The 19013-nt window shown below is 44.0% G+C and overlaps 2 long non-coding RNA genes across 2 annotated transcripts; both read right to left on the bottom strand.

The window, feature by feature from the left end:
- Positions 1 to 2191: 2191 nt before the first annotated feature.
- Positions 2192 to 11729, bottom strand: LOC115775860 (uncharacterized). Its single transcript, XR_004019400.1, has 4 exons — positions 11569 to 11729; positions 4834 to 5007; positions 2378 to 2424; positions 2192 to 2204 (listed from the first exon to the last, which is right to left on the bottom strand). It is a non-coding gene; the product is annotated as an uncharacterized LOC115775860 (long non-coding RNA).
- Positions 11730 to 12035: 306 nt separating this feature from the next.
- On the bottom strand, positions 12036 to 14652 carry LOC115775862 (uncharacterized). Its single transcript, XR_004019402.1, has 4 exons — positions 14600 to 14652; positions 12785 to 12958; positions 12360 to 12533; positions 12036 to 12135 (listed from the first exon to the last, which is right to left on the bottom strand). It is a non-coding gene; the product is annotated as an uncharacterized LOC115775862 (long non-coding RNA).
- Between the last annotated feature and the right edge of the window lie 4361 nt (positions 14653 to 19013).

The following is a 19013-nucleotide window of genomic DNA, read 5'->3' as shown; positions in this document are numbered from 1 at the left end:
TTAGGTACTTCCAATCTTCATCTGAAAATGCAGGGAGAACACTCACAGAGACGTTTTAAGTCAATTAGATGTCCACATCGGGGTTGGCTTGGTCCAATCTGTAGACTCGTTCTGGTGCTGGGAAGAGCTCCCTCGAATCTCATCTGATGCTTCTGTGCATCGCCTTTTATATTTTAAGTCTAAGACACATCCTAGTTTCAAAACATCATCATGACAAATTATCACTCCACTGTTTGACTTCCATTTATGGTCTTTGGCTTTGACCATTACTTCATTTATCATTAATACACGACCTACTTGGTATTTTCCAGTTAAACCTATTTTTGGCATGTTTTTCTCCTCTGTTCCTACTTATTCCTAGGCAACGGGTTTCAGTTCCTCATTTTACCCTGCTCAGTGATTCTCCAAGGTTTTACAACTTCCTTTACATGTTGTGCTGCAAATCATTTCTGTGTCACACACATTCTTATCAACTTAGAAATCATACAGATTGTTTGTTACATTCCATAATTCAACTTATCATTTTATATTAATCAGTTATGATTGTCCACATAGTACCAGGCACTGGCCATCGAATAACCGAGATCTCAACCTCAACCCACTTCATTCTACAAAATGAAGCCAAACATTTGTCTCCTCCTGGTGTCGCTGGGATAACTGTACATGTACTCTGATCTGTGAGTGAGTGCAGCACAGCACACAGCAGCAGAGACTGGATACAAGGAGAAGAGCACAAAGGACACACAAAAACTGGGAGACATGCTGTTCATTTGATGAGTTTATTAGAGATTTCATCATGAAGTCATTGTGGGAACGAACTGCAGGGAAAAGAGCAAAGATCCAGAAATCCAATCCAGAGTTTCTCTGTGACAAACACAAACATGTTAAAGACACAAATATACATTAATAGTCTTTAGTGACTGTTCATCCACATCAGTGTTTGTGTTGAAGACATCAGTGTTGATCTCAGTGTGGTTAAAAACAGTCAGCAGTCCAATTAGAAAAAGCTCATTTCAAACACTTCATGCAGTTCATCTCCTCACCAGCAGAGGGCCACAAATCACCATCAGTGAATACTTCAAGGAGATGTTAGTGACATCAGAGCTGCACATCAACATCTGATCAATATGGAAGTTCATGTTTCTGTCATTGGATCAGTTCAAAAGCAAAAAGCATGCAAATGTGCTCTTATTGTGAAAAGGTGCTCCTGCTGAGATCTTCCTTCCTGTCCTGCTTCCATCACAGCTTCCAAAAATGAGTCCAACAGTAAGAGCATGTGGAGAGGTTGGAAAAATGGCATTAAGAAAGAGAAATCAAAGATTTGGATGGATTTGAAGGAGCTCAGACTTGTTGAAAATGCAGAGGAGCTGGTTGTGAAGTGAGCTTCAGAGAAACACAACATCCTGATATTCACTGTGAAGCTTTGAGTGGAAAAAGACAGAAAAACAACATGTGGATCCTGGAATAATGGCAGCTTCCATCTTTAAAGGACTGAAGAGGAAGAAGTTTACAAGGAATCATTGAGAACAGTTTGAAACATCAACTGATTGAATCCATGAATGTGAAAACGTGTTTGTGAGTGAAAGAGACAGACATGTACAGACTGAACTATCTGTTCAACAGTCAGAGTGTTTCTCTAACAGGAGGACGCTCTTTACACTCAGCTCAGCACACACACACTGAGCAACCAGGAGACCAGACCATAAACCCAGGATTGAGAGGTTCAGTGAATGTGGTGTTGAAGGTGTGGAGGTGGATCAGAGTGTCAGAGGAGACTCTGTAGAAGGACAGAGTGCCAGCAGGACAGTCCACATACACTGCTACTCTGTTAGAGACAGAGGAGGAGGAGGAGGAGGAGGAGGAGATGGATGTTTGTCTGTCATTGTGAATGACAGACTGAGGACGACCATCATAGCAGCTCAGACTCCAGGACTGATCATTGTATCCAAACCAACAGTCTTTACTGCGTCCTTTCCTTCTGATTCTTCTGTAACTCACTGATATATAAACGTTTCCTCTCCACTCGACCTCCCAGTAACAGCGACCAGTCAGACCATTTCTACACAGCAGCTGATAATAATCAAACCTGTCTGGATGATCAGGATATGACTGAACCTCCTCCACATGTGTCACCTTCCTGTTGTTGTCAGACAGTTGTAGCCATTTGTTCACTGTGTTTGTGTCGATTGTGAGTTGACAGGAATCTGATGGAGAGAACAAACACAATCCAGCTGCAGTTATTGATCCATCACCTGTTCATTGATTGACACTTTGATGATGACTCCTGACATCAGAGATGTGAATGAGTGATGTGACAGTTTGAAGATGGTTGAATGTGCTGCTTTGTTTTCATCAATCACATTAAAAACACACTTACACTTCCTCAGACCTGGGCTCAGCCATCGCACTCCAGCAGGCTCCGCCCTGAAAGGAGGAGGGGGGTCAGAGGTTATTTCCTGTCTTCCTCTGAGCGTCTGCGTCTCTGTTTTCTACATGTGTTTGTTCTGGCTCGGCCGCACGGCTAATTTCCCTTTAGGGCCCATGAAAGTGAAGCTGCGAGCACCACGAGGGATGACCGCATCATTGAACTGTTCTCAGATCAGCATCAAAACCCTGCAGCTGCAGGTCTGACCCCGCTACAGGCAGAGGCAGTGATGGCCAGTGGGAGCCTGTTTGAACACTTTGGAGTTCATTCTTTGAAGCTTTCAGTCTGGATGTTGTGTGATGAGAAAGAAAGCATTCAAATGCAGCACTGGTCTCATCAAACTTCTTCTCCATCATTAAGTAGAGGAAAAGAAGTGACAGAGTCACAGCTGTGCTTCAGAGGCACACACACACTTGAAGATGTCTGACCTTTGAATATGACAAGTATAGGAAAATGATCCACGGATCAAGGAGATCAGATCCTGTGGATTAGTCTGCAGCACCATCAGATTCTTTTCCTGTTTTTGTCTCAAAGTGTCCTTTATACAGTCAGAAAGGCACAAAAGTCAAGAGGATTTAACCCAACAGCTGAAATGATTGTAGAACAGAGGATGTCCACGTGTTGGGCTCTTTGTCTTTCAGCAGTGCTTCACAGGATCTTCCAGTTACACATTGTTTTCACACTGGAACAACATTTGAATCTTCATTTGAACATCAATTCAAAATGACTCATTGAAGGGAATTTGCAGCTTTTGTCTTCCAGCTGAGAACTTAGAAGATCTGCAAACTGCACAAGGTTGTTAAAAGACTTGAAGCTGGAAATGAGCTCAAAATGGAAAACTGGCTCTGAAATCTGAGACTACATCACGCAGAATAATCACACCAAGAAGAACAACTTCCTCTGTGGAGCTCAGGGGCGGAGCTCAGGGGTGGATCGCAAAAGAGTTTAGGCTCCGCCCCCAATGTTTCAGAGCCTAGCAGCGGCCCTGGTCAGAAGCTTCCAGAAACAGGTAAGGGTACCAGAGCGGGCCTATCCAGGCTGTGGGTCAGGACCCCTCCCACCGTTCCTTCACAGTCCCAAGTGTGTAATCCTTAATCCGAGAACAAGCGACAGCAGCAACAGCATCCAGGAAGAATTCCAAAAGCCCACCAATCCTGACACGGACACACCGTCCAATCAGCTCGTCTCTCAGCGTCTGCACCTGTGCTTTGCTCCCACCTGTCTCTGGTTTGCAGGTAGCTCCCAGTGGATATCCTGTCCTCTTTTCCTGCCTGCTTTGGATTTCTCTCTGATGGACTTTGTGTTTCCTCATGTTGGACTTTTGCATTTGGCCCAATAAACGCTCCTTTTTCTCATTTCCTTCCTGCCTCTGGATCTGCACCTGGCTCCTCTCTAAATGCACTGATTTATTGCATTGTTCCATCCATCCATCCATCCATTCGCTTCCGCACATCCTGTTAAGGGTCGCGGGGGGGCTGGAGCCTATCCCAGCTGTCATAGGGCGAGAGGCAGGGTACACCCTGAACAGGTCGCCAGCCTGTTGCAGGGTCAACACAGAGGGACAGACGACCTTTCACACTCACATTCATGCTCTCATTCACACCTATGGGCAATTTAGATTAGCCAATTAACCTAACCCCAGTAAGTGCATGTCTTTGGAATGTGGGAGGAAACCGGAGTACCCGGAGGAAACCCACGCAAGCACGGGGAGAACATGCAAACTCCACACAGAGAGGGAGAGGCCTGGGCCAAGGTGGAATCGAACCCAGGCCTTCCAGATGGTATTCTAACTGTGAGGCAGCAGTGCTAACCACTGCACCACCGTGCTGCCCTATTGCATTGTTGTCAATTCCATTATTTTATAGTGTGTGTTGGCTTTTCAAAGCACACTGTGACCTTTGTCTCTGAAAGAAATGCAGAAATGCATTTGTGCAGGGCTGCTGCCTTTAAATGAAAACATCTCCCTGTAGCTGTCAGCTTCTACCACAGCTCTGATTAGAAAACTTTGATCAGTTTGTTCTTCTTTGGATCAAGCTAGGCTAACAGTTTCCTGCTTCCAGTGTTTGTAGGAAGCTAGGATCAATATGTCCTCCGCCTCTCTGTGCACACATTCATCTGATCTGAATCAGGCTCAGAGAGAAAAATGACTTTTCCCAAAATCCTGCACTGTTAAATATCCTGAGATATCTACAGTACAACTTGTTCCTGGAGAAGTTCTCCTTGGAGACCCCCTACATTAATATCCCTTATTGTTCACTTCCAAGAGTGTTTTTTGTTGTGAGCAAAGGAAAAATGTTCCTGCATGTGTGATTGTTGATGTCACATGTGCATGAAACAAACAGGACGTGAGTGAAGGACACAGGAAATGCTTCCAGCTCTTCTTCCTCTATCAGACATCCTCTCCATACCTGAGAGTGTCCAGTCTCCAGCGTGGATCCTTCAGTGCGGCCGACAGCAGCTTCATTCCTGAGTCTCCTGGATGATTGTAGCTCAGGTCCAGCTCTCTCAGATGGGATGGGTTGGAGCTCAGAGCTGAGGCCAGAGAAGTACAGCCTTCCTCTGTGATCAGACAGCCTGACAGACTGCAGACACACAAAACAACAATCCATCTGTGAGCAATCATTTCCTGTTTGTCACATACAGTAACATCTATCCATTTCCATCCATTCAATTTCATGGAGCTTTATTTATAAGTGACAATTGCCAACAGACAACAGCATCATCTCAGGTTGTGTAACAGTGTAAGGTAACAGCCTCCAATCTTAGAGAGAAAGCCCCAACCATCAGACAATCCACTGTGAGCAGCACTTGGTGATGGTGGGAAGGAAGAATTCCCTCTGACAGAAAGATGCTTCCAATGAAAACAGGCTCCAGGAGGAGCTCGGACCATGACTGGTTTCAGTGTGAGGGCAAAGAGAAGAGAGCTGAGATGAGCTCAGAGAGACAAGAACCAAATAGAAACTAAGGAGAGAGAAGAGCAAAGTTAAGGAGCTGCAGTAGTGGCAGATCAAAGCATCAGGAGGGAAAAGAGGGGAGTGCAGAAGAAATGCATCATGGGAAGTCCAGCAGCAGCCTGAGCCTATAGCAGCAGAACTGAGGGAGGGTTCAGGGTCACCTGATCCAGCTCCAACTAGAAGCTTGATCCAAAAGGAAAGTTTGAAGCTGATCTTAAAGCAGAGAGGGGGTCTGTCTCCTGGACTCAAACTGGGAGCTGCTTCCACAGCAAGTTCAACATTTGGAAAAAGCTTTGAAAAAGTGTTTGTGCTGCACAAGAACATCTGGCCTTGGTATCCTGTCATGTCCTGGAGTGTTGAGGAGGAGAGGAGCCAAATCCAGATGCAGAAGCAGACTGACTGAACCTTTGATTAGTTTGATGGAAACAAAGTGCAGAAGAAAAAGCCATGAAAAACTAGAAGGAGGATCCAGAGAGGCAGGCAGCACCTGAGGAGGACAAACTGAGCCTGAGACAAAGTGGACATCCTAAAAGTGTCTCCTATCTCCTTTTCCTAAGCTGGGAGGTGGCAGGAGAATTAATAAGGACTCAGGAAAAGAGAAGAGCGCTGAGAATCTGAAGCGCTTCAGACTCGTCTCTCCTTAACAACGTGATGCTGGATGTGTTGGAACTACAATGTGCAGAAGATGGACTACAAAACCCACATCTTCCTTCAGCACAGTGTGTTCTTCCCCTGCTGTTTGATGCAGCTCATTTAAAGGAGAGCAGCCTGTGAAAAGCTTCATTCCAAAGGTGGAATCTGAAAGAAAAAGGAACATTTGGGCTCAGATTTCCTGACGTCTGCAGCTCAAAGACTTCTTTGGAAGTTCAAAAGCTGCTGGATTCACTAAAGAGGCTCAGAGTCAGTTTGGGACTCAAAGTTGTGGACACCAGGATTTTTGCTGCTGTCCTGATGGCATCTGGATTTGGAGGAGTTTGACTTTGAGGAGGAGAAGATTTCAATGAATCCCACAAACATCAGTGAGAGAAACAAAGCCCATCTTCTACCTGCTGTGGTTGTGATCAATGCTCAGAGGAGTGTTTTTAGGAGGGGACATGTTATCAGAATGAGCACTCTGCATGGACGGCTCAAAGCTGTGAGCGCAGCTCCAAAACTCTGTCCTCAAACTCTTCACTCAGTCCTCACGCTGAGTGTTTAGAGCTGAGCTCCACTTCCTGCTCCTCAGTAATGCTGATCTGACTGAAACAGAGCACAAATGAACTGAGCTGCTTTTTCTCAGCAGTGCGCACACAGAGAGCCACTTCTCTCTGCTCAATCTGTGACCAATCAAAGCTGTGACAATGCAGCTCTCCATCAATCTGTGTGAGTGTGTTAGATTCATGCCTGAATGCTGCAATGTGCTATTGAAAAATCCCATGTTCTATGGTCCTGCTGATCCACTCAAACTCCTTTCCTGCTCCTTGTTTAGGATTTCTAGGACTGACATTCAATTCCCTCCATCCATCCATCTCTGATCCCAGCTGAGCTGAAGTCCAAACCAATGAGAATCCTGCAACACAACAACAAAGCACACTAAGTCAATGATACCTGCAGCCCACCTGTGCTCACTGTGGCAGGTAAGGGCCCTTGGTTTCTTTAAAGCAAACAGCCTTCATGAAACACGAGGACTTCCAAGAAGATTTAGTGTCCTGAGTCTTGTTCTTCCCTTCAGATGAACTAGAAGAACACTAGAATAGCTGCACTGCAAACTGTGCAGTGTGGGCAGCAAAGTTAGCACACTCACAAATGCTCAGTGTAACACTGAGTCACCAAATCCTCTGAACTTATTAGCAGGAAATAACAGGAAGAAGCAAACAGCACTCAAAGCAGCTGCAGAACACAATGAACTGAAATGATTTGGAAATGTTTAACAATGAAATGAAAGATTAGAATTTCTCTGAAATGTCCCTTTAAGTTTGCTCAATGACAAAAGTCTCAATGAGGCTCCATGAAGCAAAGGTGGGCCCACACTCTCTCTGCACACACACTCCAGCCAGCAGATATTCTTCCAATAAACCAACTGGAACACCAATGAAAGCTGCTGCAGGCCTGAAGTGATGCTCGGGAGCTCTGTGGCACAAACTGGTCGGCCGTTTCACTCCAGGAGCAAAAAGAAAATCTGCTCCTTATAATGCTGAAGCTGCACATTTACAGTCTGGGAGGAGCAGGGGGAGGAGGAGAGCAGGCTGATGAAGATCTCTGTTGATGCACAAGTCTCTGCACCTCCAGCTCATCTCTGCTGGAGTCTCTCAGTCAGCCGAGGAATGATCCCGAGATGGTGCCGTCTCTGTGGTAACTCTGTAGCTCCAGCTGATGGAGCTTCACAGTCTTCCTCATCAGTAACAGTCAACTACAGCCTATAATGTCAGCTGAGGGAGCTAAACAGTGGCTATGAGTCCATTCACTCTGCTAATGAATGCTAACATGGACTCAGCAAGCTAATGAGCTCACACACTCACTTCCTTCTTCTCCAACCAATAGCAGAGCTGCATCACTCTACAAATAATTTAAGCACAATTATTTTCTCCTCTCCTTTCATAAAGCACTGGTTCTCAAACTTTTCCCATCATGCCCCACTTCACCGGGTGAAATATTTTCATGCCCCACGTGAAGTGACGTCGGAGGGTGGGGGTGTCCCCATCGTGGTGAAGTGGGGGTACAGCTGCTCTATGTACCCAGCAGACGGTGATGGTGGAGAGTTTGGCTAGTCGCTGTGTGCTCACGTATGTGCAAACATTTCCTTCTTCCACTGTCAGAATTACAGTGGTGTGCGGATCGATCTAAATATCGATCATATCAGATCAATGCTAGCGCGATAAGATCGATGCTTCAGTTTGTTTGTCTCCTGGAAGTTCAGAGCGTTTCTCCCCTTCATCAGAAAGCAGGCATGTCTGTGCAAACACTGGCCTTCTTTGCTCGGCCCCCTCCTCCCTGCTCTGCTCTGATTAGCTGTCTGCAGTCACGTGACTCAGCGGCACTGACCCCAGAGCCAGCACAGAGGTCAGAGGTCACGGTCAGAGAGCCAAAGAATATCCAGGTAGCTCATACAGAGGTCAAAGTGATGTTTCAGTCATCATCATGTGGCTTCTTCAGCATTAGTTCATGTTAAAGTGGAACTGCTCATCTCAGCTGTTACTGCAGCTCTCATTTCCTACAGACTACATTCAGACAGGCTTCAGTCCACTAAACTCTGTTACATTATTCCATTCAGACTGACCCTTTGTGCTGACTCATCACATTGTTACTACACTAAGTCTATGATTATTACAGTGAATCAGGTTATGTTCACAGTTTCAGTTTATAATCAGCTGGAAGCTCCACGATTTCACACATTCATTTTGAAGCAGGTCTAAAGTGCAGTACAGACTCTCTGCTGGGAACACGTTTATATGTGCAGCTTGTTAATCTGGACCTACTAAAACCCTGAATGAAGCACAAACTGTGTGTGGCCTCATCACAGGAATGTGTGTGTATTCATTTGGTGATTCAGCAAATGTAGAAAATGTTGTTCTCCTTGATTCTGATCTGCTGTGAGTCTCTTTGATGGAAACACAAAGACACACCAAGAACAGCTGTTAATCACATTCATGTCACTTTGATCTGTGACAAACTGCAGCCATTCCTACGTCTCCTTTATCAGGCTGTGGGACAGCAAATGTTTCAATGCTGCCCTTTAAAGTTTCACAGCTCTGATGTTCAGCAGCACTCAGAGTGCACTCACTAATACAATAATTAAGAGCAATAAAAATGTTGATGTTAGCCTCTGTGCACTGAATCAGCACATTAATGATTTGCTCTGCATTAATCTGGGTCCTTTTTCACAGCAGTGTTCCACTTTACTGGGATATTTTTATCTCATTTATGTGATAATGTCTCAGGAGCAGGCGGCACTCATAGGGATCATTGTCTGTGGAAGAAGAGTCATGTGACCTGTGAAACTCCTCTGTTAGATTGGTTAGATGCTGCCAGCCCCGCCCCTTTCATGTGACCCTGCAGCAGAAACCCTGGGTTAACTTAACCTGATAACCATGGTTTATCCTGATAACCAGTGTTAGGCTCAGTGAACCCAGATACCCCAAAGAGACCCTGGGTATGCTGAGCTGGCTTCGTAGTGCAGGGCCCTGGTCTCCAAAAAAGTCCAGTTTCAGAGTCCATAAAAAGCTCAAAGATGTGTTTTATTGTGTTAACTAATTATTGTGGAGAGGAAACATTACAGTGAGTCAGTGCTCATTAAAATGTGTTTGTCAAAGTGTTTCATCTCATAAATCCTGACACACGGCTCTCCCCTACATAAGCTGCCTGTATCAGTATCACCAATACTGGCCCTGGATTTACTTGGTATTCAATTTTCAATTCAATTCAATTCAATTTTATTTATATAGCGCCAAATCACAACAAACTGTCGCCTCAAGGCGCTTTGTATTGTGGGTAAAGACCCTACAATAATACAGAGAAAACCCAATATATCAGACCAATACCAACATCTGCAATAACAGAGAATCAATCTGAGGTTCAACATTTGTTCCTCATCACTTTTCTCCCAGGTCCTTCATCCCCCACCTGAAATGACCCCACCCCCAGTTTGAGAAACACTATTATAAAGGATGGTCCCAGTGTCTCCTATGCTAAAGGAGGCAATAAAGGAAGCATGGAAGCTCTTTCCTTACTATCAGGAGAATTCAAACTGCTCTTATTATGGCCTCCATGCAGAGATTTCTGGGCCACTTCTCTCAGTGAGGAACCTTCCTCAGCAAAATGGATCATTGGGAAGCACTCACAGACTGAGAGGAAGGACAGGGAAATTTATAAACCTGAGGTAATCAAGAAACTGAACACAGCAGGTAACGAGACACAGCTGAAAATAATTAGACAACTACAGGAGAGGAAGTCAAACTAAACCTAAGACACCAGAGACGATACCCACCAAAATAAAAGAGGAAGCATGACTGAAACACAGAAACCTGAGTGACCTTAGCAAATAGAGGAAGAGGAGCAGTGAGGGAACTAAATAAACCTCACAAATACAAACAGGAAGTAAAACTAACAAGAACTGAAGGCTCAGAATGACTGAAAATCAAAGCTATGAGCAAAGATAAACTAAGAAACCCCAAAGCAACCAAACAGTAGCTCAGTATTGAATGGCCAGTATATTACAGTGAATAGCATTTAAGCATTCAATGCAGCTGCAGTTCTACAACACCCAGTCACATGTTTGGTAAAGATCCAGATAATCGAATCATTCTCACTGTGTGAGGGATGTTCAGAGTTCAGCTGTTGTTAAACTCAAAAATCTATCAGCAGGTTCTGCCATGAAATGGAAACCTTTTCATTTCCATGATCTGCTCCACTTTGTTTATTGTGTTGATTGTTTTCATCAATGATCAGCTGGTCCATCATTATGAAGCCTATCTCAGATGACACTGAGTGTAGATGTAGACAGAGAGCTCTACCAGGGAGACAACCACTCACAGCCACATTCACACCTATGGACCATTTATATTAGGTTACAGTCAGAGAACCAACACAGGAACAGGGAGAACACACGAACCAGCTGTGAGACACTAATGTACCTGAAGAAAAAAAAATAGATTGGATTCCTCCATCAACTGAAGCAGGTTTCATTCTGATGACTGTAGTGATGGGGAATGGCTGTGGATAATAACTACTGGACAGACAGTGGAACACTTTATCTGTCTTTTAAAATATGTGTAAAATTCCTTCATTGCAATGAAAAGCAAACAGTGAACCAATATCACCAATAACCTCTTAAACTGATCATCTACATTAAGACATTTCTATCATAAGTTTCCTGAAATCTTATTAGATACCCAGTTATTCAGTCATTTTCATTAATGTCCTACAGATGCCTAAACAAGTCATTTGGACATTTTTATCCTGCCAGTATGAAAAGAAAGTGGTTATGTTATTGAAGTAAAACAGACCTAAATATCTAAACTAACCAGTGAAAAAAATGACATTTTCCTTTAAAAAAAAAATGTGACTATAAGTCTTTAGACAGTAATTCAGACTCTAATAATCCATCAGAAGATAAATAAAAGGTCATTTAACAGTTCCATGAAGATTAGCTATTTGTACTATAATAAAAATCAGATTTTAAATAATCATCAGTGGAAAGTTCTGAATCCTGACCTGAGAGTTTCCAGCACACAATGTGGACTCTGCACTGCAGCAGACAGAAGCTTCAGTCCTGAATCCTGCAGGTTGTTGTTACTCAGGTCCAGCTCTCTCAGACTAGAGGACTGGGAGCTGAGAACTGAGGACAGAGCTTCACAGCTTCTCTCTGAGAGGTTACAGCCATTCAATCTGAAAAATAGAAGATGACCAATGAAACAAACATTTCTTTTAAATTGACATCAGTGAAGAGATAGTAGATTTCGTAATATTTAAGTCTGTTTTTTTTTTTTCTTCTTCCCCAGAATCCTTGGTCTCTTACTAAAATACAATGTAAGGATGCATTTAACCTTCAATGGGTCAAATCAATAATTGGTTCATTTTGAAAAACAAGATATCATTTGATCTGACCTCAAAATATTCAGTCTATAAGTGAGACTCTGTAGTCCAGCAGACAGAAGCTTCAGACCTGAATCCTGCAGGCTGTTGATACTCAGGTCGAGCTCTCTCAGACTAGAGGACTGGAAGCTGAGGACTGAGGACAGAACTTCACAGCTTCTCTCTGAGAGGTTACAGCCATTCAATCTGAAAAATAGAAGATGACCAGTGAAACAAACACTGTTGTTAAATTGAGACCAAGGTGCAGTGAGCAGATAGTAGATTTAGCAATATTTAGTCCTGTTTTGTTATATTTTTTCCAGAATCCTTGATCTCTTACTAAGATGCAGCAACATGTGGATGCATTTAACCTTCAATGGATCCATTTTTTAATTGGATCATTTTGAAAAACAAAATATCATTGATCTGACCTCAAAATATTCAGTTTATAAGTGAGACTCTGCAGTCCAGAAGACAGAAGCTTCAGTCCTAAATCCTGCAGGTTGTTGATACTCAGGTCCAGCTCTCTCAGACTAGAGGTCTGGGAGCTGAGGACTGAGGACAGAGCTTCACAGCTTTTTTCTGGGAGGTTACAGATACTCAGTCTGAAAATTAAAATATTAACAATAATACAAACACTGTTGTTAGAGTGTAACCAACACCAATTAGCAATAATTAACCTGTAATAATCTGCATTTTAAAGAATCTTTAATTGTCTTGTATTGAACAGGATAGAAATAATGAAAATACTACTAAGAAACAACAATAAATTAATATGGTTGCGTTTTAGCTGGTAAAATGATTTATTTGGTTAATTTTGTCAGTTTATAACAAACAGAATATCTATTGTTCTGACCTGAGAGTGTTCAGTTTGCAGTGTGAACTTTCCACTGCAGCAGACAGCTTCTTCACTCCTGAGTCCTGCAGGCTGTTGGTACTCAGGTCCAGCTCTCTCAGACTACAGGACTGGGAGCTGAGAACTGACAGCAGATCTTCACAGCCCTCCTCTGAGAGGTTACAGCTGCTCAGTCTGAAAAATAATATTTGTGATCAGCTGAAAATCAGTTTATATGTTGGACCTCAACAAAAACAAGTGTGTCCACTACAATTCATGAGAAACAACTTAAAATTACAGACTGGAAAAATAAAGCATTTTAAATTTGCTCAGTAGAAACACAATTATACCAACATGTTTAAATGGAAACCAGTGAAGAGCTGATAGATTTCGTGACACTAGTTCAGTCCCTGCTGGCACAGGCCTATTTTAATATCTTTGATTATTGTTGCTTAATGCAGTTCACAGTAATCTTTATGTATCACATCCTGGACCCTGGTGTAGCCTCTCATTTTATCCTCTAACTAAAACAAGCTGCTTTAGCTCCTCAACCTTAGAGGCCACCCTCCCTAAAAGTCTACTTTCTTCTGACTGGCTGAAGAGCAGCAGTCATTGTGAGCTCCACCTCCTCCACCTTCTGATTTAGGAACCCTGAAAAACTGTAAACCTACCAAAAACCTGATTTCTGTCTCATGATTGGGAATCAAATCTTCTCAGATCCATCTGTACATTTTAGAGCCTGATTCTGGAATATGACAGTGGAAACAGGAACATCCACAGCAACAAAGATTACAGCAGGACGTCTCTGTTTGGGAAGTATTCCCCTCATTACCTGCTTAATGTGAGGAACACTGGATTTAAACACTAGCTGTAGAAAACAGTGTTCCTGTTAAAGGTGTCTGTGAAGGAGATGAGCTGAAATGCTGACTCAGGAAATCCCAAAGATAAAGCTGTGAGTCAAATGTAATTCTGTGGGAACTCTGGTTATGGCAGCCTTACAGTAAGACATGCTTTCTGACAACTAACAGGAACCTTAGTGGAACCAGTTTGTCCTCCATGCTGGATGCAATTAGAGCAGCCATAGCAGAGATTACAGAGGAAATAAGGGACTGCACTGAAGGTGGGATACAAGCCAGAGCTTGGATTAGCAACATCAGAAGAAGATGTAGTTACAGTCTGCTGTGAACAACCTGAGGCCAGTAAAGCTGCCAGAGGGCCTGAAGGATCAGACCTTTGTTCTTATTTTGGTCAAATGGATGCTGGAAGTGCTGAATTATTCTGGACAGAGGGCACCAGGTCAGGTGCAGAGAGACAATAATGCTCCACCAAGAACTCTGGTTATGAAATTTCTCCTCCACAGCGACAAACCGAAGGTCATCTGTACTGAGTGGGTGGACAAGGACATTTTTATGAACCAGTGACTGAGATTTGATAACATGAAGCTACAAGCAAAATAAGGAATAAGATTGAGCTCAGCAGCAGCTGCAGAGCCTAGGTATATGATACAGAGTTACTGAGAACTGCAGAGAGAACAGTACAGAAAGAACATTGATTGGATCCTTTGGGATGAACAGAACATGCCACAGATTTTTCTTATTATGGGTTTTTGAGAGAATAATGATGGGAGTTAATGACCTATGGGTCTGGATGGTACTTTGATAAGAGTCAGACACACAAATGTCTCAGAAACACTTTCTGCTGCTTTGAGACATTAAAAGTATCATAAGCTTGATTATAGCTGATGATCATTGAATTCATATTCTTAAGTTTTTTAAAGAACAGCACCCATCACACTGTTTATGATAGAAATAAAGGGATGATGACATATTTACTCACAGAGCTTTGTTGGAGGCTTTGACCACTGGCAGCAGCCTCAGCAGAGCCTCCTCTGAAGCAGAGTATTTCTGCAGGTCAAACACATCCAGATCTTCTTCTGATGACAGTAAGATGAAGACCAGAGCTGACCACTGAGCAGGAGACAGTTTATCTGTGGAGAGACTTCTTGATCTCAGGGACTGTTGGATCTCCTCCACTAGAGAACCATCATTCAGTTCATTCAGACAGTGGAACAGATTGATGCTTTTCTCTGCAGACAGATTCTCACTGAGCTTCTTCTTGATGTACTGGACTGTTTTCTGATTGGACTTTGAGCTACTTCCTGTCTGTGTCAGCAGGCCTCGTAGGAGACTCTGATTGGTCTGCAGTGAAAGACCCAGGAGGAAGCGGAGGAACAAGTCCAGGTGTCCATTTGGACTCTGTAAGGCCTTGTTCACAGCACTCTGATGGAGAGCTTGTAGCTTTGGTTTATTAAATAATTTAGACCTCTTGGAGGTTGTTTGTTGTTCTTCCAGCAGATTGAGTCCAGACTTGATGAAGGTCAGATGGACACGAAGAGCAGCCAGAAACTCCTGAACACTCAGATGGATGAAGCAGAACACCTTGTCCTGGTACAGCCCTCTCTCCTCTTTAAAGATCTGTGTGAACACTCCTGAGTACACTGAGGCTGCTCTGATATCGATGCCACACTCTGTCAGGTCTGATTCATAGAAGATCAGGTTTCCTTTCTGCAGCTGATCCAAAGCCAGTTTTCCCAGAGACTCAATCATCTTCCTGCTCTCTGGACTCCAGTGTGGATCTGTCTCAGCTCCTCCATCATACTTGACCTTCTTCACTTTGGCCTGAACCACCAGGAAGTGGATGTACATCTCAGTCAGGGTCTTGGGCAGCTCTCCTCCCTCTCTGGTCTTCAGCATATCCTCCAGAACTGTAGCAGTGATCCAGCAGAAGACTGGGATGTGGCACATGATGTGGAGGCTTCGTGAGGTCTTGATGTGGGAGATGATCCTGCTGGCCTGCTCCTCATCTCTGAATCTCTTCCTGAAGTACTCCTCCTTCTGAGGGTCAGTGAACCCTCTGACCTCTGTTACCCTGCTAACACACCATGGAGGGATCTGATTGGCTGCTGCAGGTCGTGTGGTTATCCAGAGGTGAGCAGAGGGAAGCAGGTTCCCCCTCATGAGGTTTGTCAGCAGCACATCCACTGAGGTGGACTTTCTAGGGTCAGTCAGGATTGTAGTTTTGTGGAAGTCCAGAGGAAGTCGACACTCATCCAGACCATCAAAGATGAACACAACCTGGAAGTGTTCAAAGCTGCAGATTCCTGCTTCTTTGGTTTCAGTGAAGAAGTGATGAACAAGTTCCACCAAGCTGAACTTTTCCTCTTTCAGCACATTCAGCTCTCTGAAAGTCAATGGAAACATGAACTGGATGTCCTGGTTGGCTTTGTCTTCAGCCCAGTCGAGGGTGTATTTCTGTGTTAGGACTGTTTTCCCAATGCCAGCCACTCCCTTTGTCAGCACTGTTCTGATTGGTTCATCTCTTCCAGGTGAGCCTTTAAAGATGTCTTCTTGTCTGATTGTTGTTTCTGCTCTGTCTGGTTTCCTGGATGCTGTTTCAATCTGTCTGACCTCATGTTCCTCATTGACCTCTGCAGCCCCTCCCTCTGTGATGTAGAGCTCTGTGTAGATCTGATTCAGGAGGGTTGGGTTTCCTGCTTTAGCGATGCCCTCAAACACACACTGGAACTTCTTCTTCAGAGCAGATTTAAGTTCACGTCCACAAACTGCAGCACGACGTTCTGAATGAATAAAGAACATCGGTTAATGTTTTACCAAATAGATGTGACTATTTCATCTCCATAAAGAATGCCTGTTTGAATCCATGCTGTTTAATCTCTTTAAACTTCAATAAATGTCTCATTCATCCAGCAGCTTCAATCTTTAGAGAAATCCTCTTACTGCTCTGCAGACGCTCAGCCAGCTCCTCCTGCTTCATTCTCCTCAGGAAGTCCACTGTGATCTTCACTAATGCCTCTCTGCTGCTCCTCCTCTGCTCTTCATCCTCCTTCTCGAAGCATTCTGGGTAATCTGGACTCAGGATCTTCTGGATCTTCTTCAGCTCGTCCTTCACAAAAGTGATGATGTTGTCCTCCAGCAGCTGGAACACAATGCTTTATGAATGAGCCAATCAGACTGAAATCATGGAGCCAAACATCAGATCCATGTTGGACACACTGACAATCCACTGGTCTCCAAAGAGCAGCATGGAGATGACTGTGAGCAGAATAGATGGAATAGTAGTTGTTGTACATGTACAGACCATAAATATGGAGTCCAGCTGTGTTTGATGCTGCTGGGCAGACTGACCACTGGGACCCTCTGAGCTCTGCTGGTCCACTCTGTGGAGGAACCATCAAGAATGAGTTCAAGCACAGGGTAAAGATGCAGTCAGTGATATTTGGACAGAAACAGTGACTCAGTGACTCCCTGTAGCTGTAAATGTTCTTCATCCAGCTGATCCCACTGAGAACCAACAGCTCAGCTTAGTGTGCTGCTTTGAGTCTCAGAGCTCTGCTGAGCATCAACAACTTCTGAGCCAAAAGCTTCAAAATCTCATGTTGGAAACCTGATGTTTTACAGACAGAACCTCGAGCACTTGATGGAATACCTTTGACATAAAGCTGAATTCCAATCAGGATCATTGGGAGCAAAAGCCCAGTTATGAATGAGGAAAAGCCCAAATGAAGTGCTAACAGGTCCTCTTTAGGATCAACAGCTGGAAATCATTTAGCTCAGGAAGACTCAGCCCTCTGAGATGTGATTAGTTCCTCCCTCAGCTCAACATCCTCAGATCAATGAGATGATTTTAGCTCCCAAACTTCATCATCTGCCCTTCAGGACTCGACTACAGAGCTGCTAACTAGCTCTGATTCAGCTGTTTCCTGATAGTAAACCATGCATGTATGTGAGAGCTTCAAGTCTCAGCTGTTTGTCATGACAGAGGCAGCTACACTACAGAGGCTGAATCCATATGATTACCTGGTTCAGACCCCACAGAGCTGTCTGATGCTCTGGGTGTAGGAACACCTTTTTACCATCAAGGTCACTGCCAGGATCAGACTTCTCCCCTCCTGTGACCAAACCAACCAATCAGGAGGTTTCACATCCCTGTATTAAAGCATTACCACTCACAAAGTTTTCATTGGATAAGAGCAACACAAAATGTGACCTGGATCAGACTGTGAGCTGCTACAAAGCCACTGAGGGTCAATAGTTTAAACTGTGAGTCAGGACTCTCAGAGGAGCGTGGCATCTCCTCTTCATCAGCAGTAGGAGTTGGTACTGTACACAATCAGGTCCACAGGTCAGGCTTCCTGCTTTTTACCTAAACTGGCTCAGTCAGCTACAACGTGGCTTCTTCCAATAAAAACAATTCATTTGGTTTTCCAGCTCTTCCAGAAGGATCAGCTCCTGGAGCTGCTCTTTAGTCTACACTTTCTGGGAACTACAGCTGCACCATTATGGCCAAAATGATAACCACCATTATTTTGTTCAGTACTGAGATCAGGATTATTTGCTATAATATACATGATCGGACCAAAACCTAACACACAATTGATCCCACAGGGCGCTGCTTTCACTTTTATAGATACAGTCATTAATTACAGCAGCTGGTCCATGACAGGACCCTGGGGGATCCTCGCCTGGTCCATGACTATAATCAGGACCCCCTTCAATGATGTCCTCAGTGCAGCCACAGGTGGTAACGCCCCCAAGGAGTGTGCAGGAAAACTGGGCATAATGTCTTGTGTTTCCACCAGGGGGCGCTGCCACAGTGGAAGCTCATTTATTTGCTGCCTGCCTTCATGCCTTTAAATTTGCCCTGACCTTCAATAATGATCAGGAATCAGTGGTTAGCACTGTCACCTCCAAAGAAAAATGATTTCCAGTGAGGAGAACATATCTTTGGTCTGGAGGGTTTTTCCTGCAGCCTTTGTTTCTCTCTGTGTTTAGTGGACACACGTCTTCCACAGAAGATTGATGGTCACTTTTAGAGACACCATGAAAATGCTGCCTGTACTTTTCTGTCACAAACTCATAAAGTGGTGAGACAGCAGCTTTAACAACACTGTGAGAGTCTAAGCTCTGCTCTAAGCTCAGTGATCAATGAGCCTCCAGAGCTTTACCATCTAGAGCTCAGAGTAAGAGTGAGGTGCAGCTCTTTGGATCCTCCAGCTCTGTCCTTTGACTCTGCTACAGCTCTGTCTCCTCCTTCAGTGGCTGAGTCACCTGATCCACAGAGCCGATCAGACTCTTCAGCCAGTATCTCCTGTTCAACCAGAGCATTCATGATTTGAACTCTCAGTTCTTCTTTCCCCCAATGAGCCTGAACACCAGCACCATACTGGTGT

This window comes from Archocentrus centrarchus, unplaced genomic scaffold (genome assembly GCF_007364275.1).
Source record: "Archocentrus centrarchus isolate MPI-CPG fArcCen1 unplaced genomic scaffold, fArcCen1 scaffold_24_ctg1_1, whole genome shotgun sequence".
NCBI classification, from domain to species: Eukaryota; Metazoa; Chordata; class Actinopteri; order Cichliformes; family Cichlidae; genus Archocentrus; species Archocentrus centrarchus.
Note: the sequence above shows the minus strand (reverse complement) of the source record. Positions and strands in the feature narration are given on the sequence as shown.